The following is a 7,871-nucleotide window of genomic DNA, read 5'->3' as shown; positions in this document are numbered from 1 at the left end:
CAGAGGTTATGAGGAGGAATAAAGCCTGGATCCAAACTCCAGCAAGCTGAGCGGGAGCAGCAATACCAGCAGAGGGCAGGAAGCAGGATTGTTTGTTGGAAGAGGGAGTTAGATCCAGAGGATGAAGTTTGGAAGACAATTCCTCGTTGAGTCTCCTCGTCAAGGGGCATTTGGAAAAGCTGGCTGAAGGGCTGTGGGGAGTTGTGGGACTTTGCGGTGCTGCCGCTTTCCTGTGCTGTGTGGCGTGTTGTGTGGCAGGGGGTGTCGCTGTGCTCCCTTTCACCCTTTGGTTTCCTCTCTTCCTTGATGGAAAGGGGGTACGTTTAGCATAATTATGTATCGGGATTATTTTGAGAGGCAATATCAGTAAGAGAAGATTCTTGTTGATTGTCTTTCCTAAAGAATGTAAAGCCTTGCCATCATCATCGGCACCCCCAAGATGGGACCAGGAGAGAATTTCTCAGACCATGGCCATAAGGGTCAGATGTGGACAGGAGCCACGATCCTGTGGGGAGGACAAATGGTAAACAAAGGGGAAGAGACAATGTGTTAGTGGAGACTCCGTGGCCCTGTTTCCTCTCGCTCTCCTCTGCTATACTGTGTTTTACATTCTTAGGAAAGAGGATCTGCATCTTGTCTAATGGGGAATTTCCCTGCATTTTGGAAGAGAAATAGTAATCAAAGGAATTGTGGTGTCCATGAAGAACCCATTCCTTTCTTTAGTGTCCTGAATATTTCTGGCTCAAGGGTTCCAGAAATACTAGGCGAGATGTCTCTTAATAATAACATGTTTGAGCATTATAGTAAAGTTGCAGCACATAAAAGGCATGCCCAGATATAGTATATACTTCAATTTAATAACTGTCACCTTTCCAGAGCCTATTTTAGTAAGTCCTTTGGTCAGTCAAAATTTTTACCTATTCCCCACATTAGGATTGGTCTGATAACACATTTTTGAACATAATCCCTTTATCTTCCTCGATGAATCCGTTCCCTTCTACAGTGCCTAAAGGGCGGTTTCATGTGTCTGCTTTTAGCCATCATTACGTTATTAATGTCTGCCTCCAGGGGCAGAAGCCCTTAGCTTCCTACGTCGGCACATGGTGTCTCCGGACAGAAGATTCTGCAATCACATCTGCTGGGCCATGGCTGGTACTTACTGCTCTTCAGACCCAGTCACCTGCAGTGATTCCCTGGAAACAGCCACCTGCCGTGTCCTATTGTTCATCAGCCCTAAAGGGAACCTGGCATTTTTATATGGGTCTTTTGACTAATGGCAGCAAAGCTGCACCCTGCTTGTCCAACCTGGGATTTGGAAGTAGGGAGCTGATTAGGGGGCCTCATATTCCCCCCAACATGCCCCTCCCATGATTCTTGAAAATGCCCCAAGCCCAGTCCTCCTGTTCTTTTGGGTGGGAAAATGTCACGGCCTTTTGTCATTCCTCTTGAATGGAATCAAGCCCGGAAATGATGCTCGACAACTGCCCCCGCCATGATGCGAGGGTTTGGGGGCTTAGCCTGTGGTGACTGAACTCAGGCTGCCTGCGTCCATTTCCTAGTTTTAGAAGTCAGGTTGCCACATCACACTGTGTCATGTTAAATACTTCTCATTCCAGAAATAAAATCAGGCTGGTAATAGACCACAGAATAAGATTTGAAAAGTACCTAATTCATACAATTAAAAAAAAAACAAACTTCCTCTTTTCTGTTTGTTTTGATATTTCCTGCAACTGCTTGAGGTAGTTGTGTGATGGTTACAAAAAAGTCTCAGCAGTGGAAGTAAAGGGGGGTGGACACAATGAGAAGAATAGGGAGGTTATATCTAGAGAATTGAAGTTCTGTTTAAATGAGATCTATCCTCATTGCTACTGTCCTCCTTTATCCTGGAGCTGACTTCTGCAAAACGCTCCAGGAGGGAACAGTGCCGCAGAGACATTCCAAGCGCCTGATTCTGTGTGGGCATCAGAAGAATCACCTGGGAGGCTGTGAAAGCTCTTCCCTGAGACTGGGTCAGTAAATCCAGGGTGTTCATGGGGATCTTTTCTAAAATGTTCCCTACATGATTTTGATGTGTGAATCATTTATGTCTGCAATTTTGGTGTGAAATTGCAAATTGATTGACTTCATGCACTCTGGGGAGGAAATTAAAAATCAGAATGAACACTCAAAGACAGGTATCTTGGGCACAAACTCAACTACAATTGAGGCTATCCATTACCTGCCAGCAACATTGACAGCTTTGAGAATAGTGTTTGCACCTTCTTGAAGACTGAACAGAGGCATTCAGTCTGTTTCCAAAGCACATGGCCTCTAAAAACATTCTTGCTGACTTTCTTGTCTAGTTCCAAAGCCCAGGGCTAGGCCTGCTGGGTCTGATGCAATGGGCCTGACCAAAATGCTCAGGCGCAGTAGGTTTGTGGGTGTCTCCTGATGAATTATGATGTATATGGGAAAGAAAACTTACATAAATGAAACAGTAAAGGAAAGTTCTAGGCAATGGCTCAGCAAGTATTAAATTGCAAGGAACTGACTAAATGCTAGAAGAATTCTGTCAAAAGACTGAGCACGGTGGCTTTAGACATAAAGAAGATTTGGTGGGAGAAATAAGTCTTGAAGAAAGGGACTGGGTTCAATGCTTTGAAAGGATCAGAGAAACATTTCAAACAGCGGGAAAGACTGTGACTGAGCAGCCATGATGTGGAGAAAGGGAACCAAGGATCAAAAGGCCGGGAGCACTATTATTATTTAAATGCCAACCCAGGTAAGCCCCAAACCTGCTTTCCTTCTGCCCTTTATGATGGATTAATTCAGCCATGGACAAATGTATAAATGTATAAATCTGTTTCTTCTTACCGATTTGTATAAATGTATAAAATGTATAAATCAGTTTCTTCTTATGTATAAAATGTATAAATCAGTTTCTTCTTACCGATTTGTTGTTCTTTACTCCCTTGATTAACCGAAGTTTTACACAGGGATTCTGGAATATTGTCTGACTCAATATGCCTGCATTTTAAGACAGGTGGTTGATCTGTGCATCTCTCTAAAAGAAAGTGACAAGGATAGAGAGGAAAGCAGATGAAACACTAAACTAACAGGTGTCTATTCATCATCCTTGTTTTCTTACCCTCACCCACCTTCCTGAAGTGGGGGGTGACCTGGGCAGGCTGTTCAGGGAGCTAAGGATCAAGCCATGCAGCTTGGCTCTCCTGGCTTGCTTATTAGCTCTTGGAACAAACAATTACGTGCAGATGTCTTGACAAGTCATGTTCTTCAGGAGCACTGGAGTTCTGCGTATTTAATCACTGGCAGGTGGGGAGTGAGAAAGAGCTTTCCAGAGCTGCAGACCGGCTGCCAAAGTTCACTAATCTCTCAGGGACAGCCCATTGCAATGCACTCACCACCACAAATTGACTGGTTACCTCTGTCAGCATGATTCATTTTCCTTGCAAAGCAAAAGTCAACCTATTTCCTGACTTTTTTTTATAAAAACTTTCTCTCATCCCTCCGCTGGAATATTTCTTTCACCATGATTTCTTTGTAGTCTTATTTATTTTTGTAATATGGTGTCTGGTCCTATAAAACACCTAAATTCTTCTTAGGGAGACAGTAAAATATAGATACATACATAGACATAAATATGAATACAGACATGCATTCTGCATAAATACATAAACTTTCTTATGTTTAAGTAAGCAATTATGAGGGGGAAAAACTCAGGTCAATCACCTATATATTCATCTGATGAGAGACAGGATTAAAACTAACCTCTGAAGTTGATTTTTAAAGACTTTCTAAGAGAAACAGTTTGTCTCTCTGGTGTATTTTAATGTTTCATAGTTGTAGGGTAAGGTAAATCAGCCTTTTCTGCCCTCCCACCATCAGGATGGATGATGGATCCCTGCGGTCGTGAATGCATGCCTGATGGCGGGCACCTGGAGTGGGGTGTGGGCATACGTAGGTGGGTACACCTGGGCTGAAAGACTGGGCTTCTAAGGGTGGGGTCACGGGGATGCCAGGAGGAGAGCAAACAAATTAGGGCGAAAGGAGCAGAGAAGCAGAGGCCACGAGAGAAGGCCAGGGAGCCCAGGAAGAGGGAAGATTCGCCTGGGGCTGGGAGGCCTGCCCAGCTTCCCCCCGCACCCCCTACCCCCGCCTGCTGTGTGCCTGGTAACATCCCAGTAAAACCCTGAAAAAAGCCACCGAGGGCTCCAGGACTCCCCCTTTACCTGGTCTGCTGGGATCACAGCGATCCCGCCCTGGGTCTTCCCGCCGCTGTACTAGTGCTCAGCATCAGCATCAGGAATTACTTTACGGTTAGCCTAAATTCATAGCTTACATTTTCAGAGGAATTCCCCTTTGTGTCCAGCTCCTGGAGGCCCAGACTGCTCTCAAAGTCACATTTTGGGGTGACCACTCTACCTGGTGAGTCCCTTAGGGTTTTAGCCCTAGGGTGTGGCAGGTACAGTGTCTCAAGGGAGGCTAAACGCTGGGGCAAGTGGACTCAAACCTGAGGTCTGCCTGAGATCCCTGAGGACCGCCAGTCCCACTCTCCTGGCAGCAGTTCCCCTAGAGGGGTCTTGAGATTTGGGCAGGTAGCTGGTTCTGTTAGGGGGAACAGGATGTCCTAAAGCTAATTCCATACAGGCTTTGTGGACTCCACCCCCACCCCAGGCCAAAGGCAAAGACACTGGAAACTCCAAATCCCATCCCCACCAAAGGGAAGGTGGCTGGGACCTGAGGGTGGGGTTAAGCAGCTGGGTGGATATAAAGCCAGACACGTGGGCTTTGGGGGGGGGAATCCCCATTTTGGCTCCCCGCCAGCTCGCAGTGTCCAGCCAGCCCTGAGAATGCCTTTGGGTTTCCAGGTCGGTGGATCGGGTAGGATGCATTAAAGACTTTATTTCCCTATTTTCTCCCTGAGTTGTACATTTCCTCATTTCCCTTTCCCTTGTTAATTAATCTTTTATTAACCTTTTGTGTGTGCCTGTAGTGGAGTATTCGTAAGTCCCTTTTAAGCGCGCGGGTGAGGACCCACAGCCAGGAACCCGTTCAGTATCGGGGCTGCCCTGTAACAGTTCCAGCCCCATGTGGTACCGCTGAGTTGTCGCCAGGCCACCACAGTACTGGATTAATTCTGTGGGGCCTCTGGATCTTCGCAGGGTGCCGCTTTCTGAGCCCCTTGTTCCAGACTCGGGGTCTGCTATGAGGTTTCCGTCCAGCCTCCCCGTGTTGTCACACCATTCCTCTGGAGACTTTCATCCTGAATGGTGCAACGCACTCAAAACATGGAGACCCTCTCGCTCTAGCAAAGTGAGACAAACTCCTAGAAACACAGGACTAATTTCTTAGAAGCTTTCCAGCAGGGGAGGTGAGAAGCTCTCTTGATGAGTCACTCTTTCCAAGGAAGGAGAGAATAACTTTCCTGAGGAAACAGAACGACAATAGACACGCACCCACGCAATATCTTCAGGGAGGTCTTACTCCTACGGAAAAGAAGCAGAACTGAATGGCGTTCTGGATTTTGTTATAACAGCACATCAGAAGCTTAGTGATCATTATTAAATTCATATCTTCCCTTCCTTCTTTTCCTCAGGCACAGCAACCACAATCTTTTCAGCCTTTAAAAATTAGATGTTTTTCAAACTCGAACATCTTTATTGATTTTCTTTTTTCCTCCCTCAAATCCTCATCTCTCTTGAAAATTAACACCATGACTGTGTGAAGGCTTTGCTTGATGCAAGGTTATGTCAGGATTTTAAATGCCGTGTTGATAGCCACTCACCCCTTGCAGAATTTCATTTCATAATCTATTTAATTGTACTGCTTTGCTGAATCACACCGAGCTTTGATCCATAATGTCCAGAGAGCCGACCCTTCTTAGAGGCATGGGCCTTTCAGATGGTTTCATTCTTTTCCTATAATAAGCACTTCCGCAGGCTCTAATTGCTGAGCATATGGTCAGGGTAGAAGATGATGATAAGCTACATCCTGGCTGATCCCGATCATTTATCTGTTTTCTGTGCCTCCCTTCCAGATCAGCTGGGGGTGATTTCCCAGGCACTAGAAATGCTCTCTATCTCTTGGCTCTTTCAGAGTTCACACAATTGCTTTCAGGGATCCTGCAGGTCCACTATCAACACAACACAATGGGGTGGTGACTCCTTTGTTTCCTCCTGGGTCACAGGGCTGTTATTCCTTATGCTAGTAGCTCCTGGCTGAATGTGAGGTGAGCTTGTGGGTCGGCTAACACCCCAGGGAAACTGCCTCCCAGGGCTCCCCACTGCATTGCTGCCTGAGGTCAGTTTGATGGATTTTTAGTTTCTATCCTCAGGCTCCACCTGTTTTAGTTAACATGTATTTGGCTCTAAGTTATATTAACTCTGCCCTAAAGATAGGTTAGTCAAATAGAGTTTCTTTTGCCTCTTATAACTGGTATTTTTTTAGTTGCTAACAACTTCCTCAGTTACTAAGACCAATTAAAACCCCAGATCCTTCAACTTCTTTATCCCCACTCACCTCATCAAAGTATGTTGTCTGTGTTGCCTGAAGGATCATTAATTAGTCCATAAGATAAATGATGAATAGATATAAAATTACACATACAATAAACCTATTCAAAGCTGCTCTCTTCTCCCACCCTCGTGTTTGACACTTTCATATATCTCTGTTGTTCCAGGGAATATCTGAGGACATGATCACCAGCCTCCAAGATGGTGCCAAAGTTCTCACTTCTTGATACTCATACCCTGGCATGAAACGAGGTAGGCATGGTGTAGCACACATGGGAGGAGAGCATGCTCTTTCCAAGACAAAGGTATAAAAGAGTGAAACTTCTGTCTTGGCCTTGTTCTTTTCCCCTCCCTTTTCCTCTGCAGAAGTCCAGCTGCCATATTGTCGGCAGCTCTAGGAAAAGGAAGGAAGAGGTGAGAAGCTGAGGTCTCCAGCCAAAGCCATTGTGGAACTGTAACAGGGTTGTCCCCAGGAAAGGGGGAGGTTCTCTGCCCCACCCAAGGGAGGGTGGAGCTGAGCAGAAAGAGGAGAAGCAGCAGAAGAGACTGAGGAAGGAAGCAGGATGGAGCCAGGAGACCTGGAGGAGGCGCATGGAGCCTAGAGACACGTGAAGAAGCTGCGCTTGCCTTTTGGTCGTGGACTGGGTGACACAGATGTGGGTGAGACCCGTGGGGAGGTGACAATAGCAGCTTTTATCTTGATGTTGATTTTGCTCTTTTCCTTCTGGGCTTGTCTGGTTGTTTCTGACCCTTTGCTGTGGGTCCCCACTGGAAGATGCTTTAGACTTGTGGCAGGCTTTGGGGCCTTGCTCTGGGCCAATCCCATTTGGATGGACTTTTACCCACGAGGGGACGGGTAACTTTGGGTTGTTGATTTAGAAACTAGACTCTTTGCCTTTCCTGTATTGTTTCCTAGTTGTATTAAAGTTCCTTCCCATTAAAGTCTCCTATGTTTTGTGTTGATGCGGCGGATGGCAGAACCCATTTAGAATAGGCAGGTTTGCGGGGTTTGGGCTGCCCCTCTCCCTGTCCTATAACAGAACCTCCAGCCCCAGTGGAACATCAAGTAATTGCAGCCTCCTGAAATACTATCTGAGTCTGAACCATCGGTTATTTCCCCATTTTTGACCCACAGAGACTGTGAAAAAAATTAATGTTTGTTGTTCTGAGTTGCTATTTTTTAAAAACATATTTTTAAGTTTTATTTATGCATATAGAGCTGGGGTACAGGCCAGAAATGCGGGGGTGGGGGTGCTGGGGTGAGAGGATTCATCAGAGACAGAATAGGGAGCAGAGCAGTCAGATTGACCAAAGTACACTGCTGAAGGGAGCAGCAGGTGAGACAGGAGAGGTCTGCTG

General features: G+C 46.0%; 1 long non-coding RNA gene across 1 annotated transcript; it reads left to right on the top strand.

Moving 5' to 3' along the window:
- The first annotated feature begins 4,374 nt into the window (after positions 1-4,374).
- Positions 4,375-7,433, top strand: LOC119234600 (uncharacterized). The gene is made up of 3 exons (XR_005122662.2): positions 4,375-4,425; positions 6,680-6,764; positions 6,879-7,433. It is a non-coding gene; the product is annotated as an uncharacterized LOC119234600 (long non-coding RNA).
- The last annotated feature ends 438 nt before the right edge of the window (positions 7,434-7,871 follow it).

Source organism: Talpa occidentalis, unplaced genomic scaffold, assembly GCF_014898055.3.
Source record: "Talpa occidentalis isolate TD23 unplaced genomic scaffold, MPIMG_talOcc4v2.1 talOcc4.8, whole genome shotgun sequence".
Taxonomy (NCBI): Eukaryota; Metazoa; Chordata; class Mammalia; order Eulipotyphla; family Talpidae; genus Talpa; species Talpa occidentalis.
Note: the sequence above shows the minus strand (reverse complement) of the source record. Positions and strands in the feature narration are given on the sequence as shown.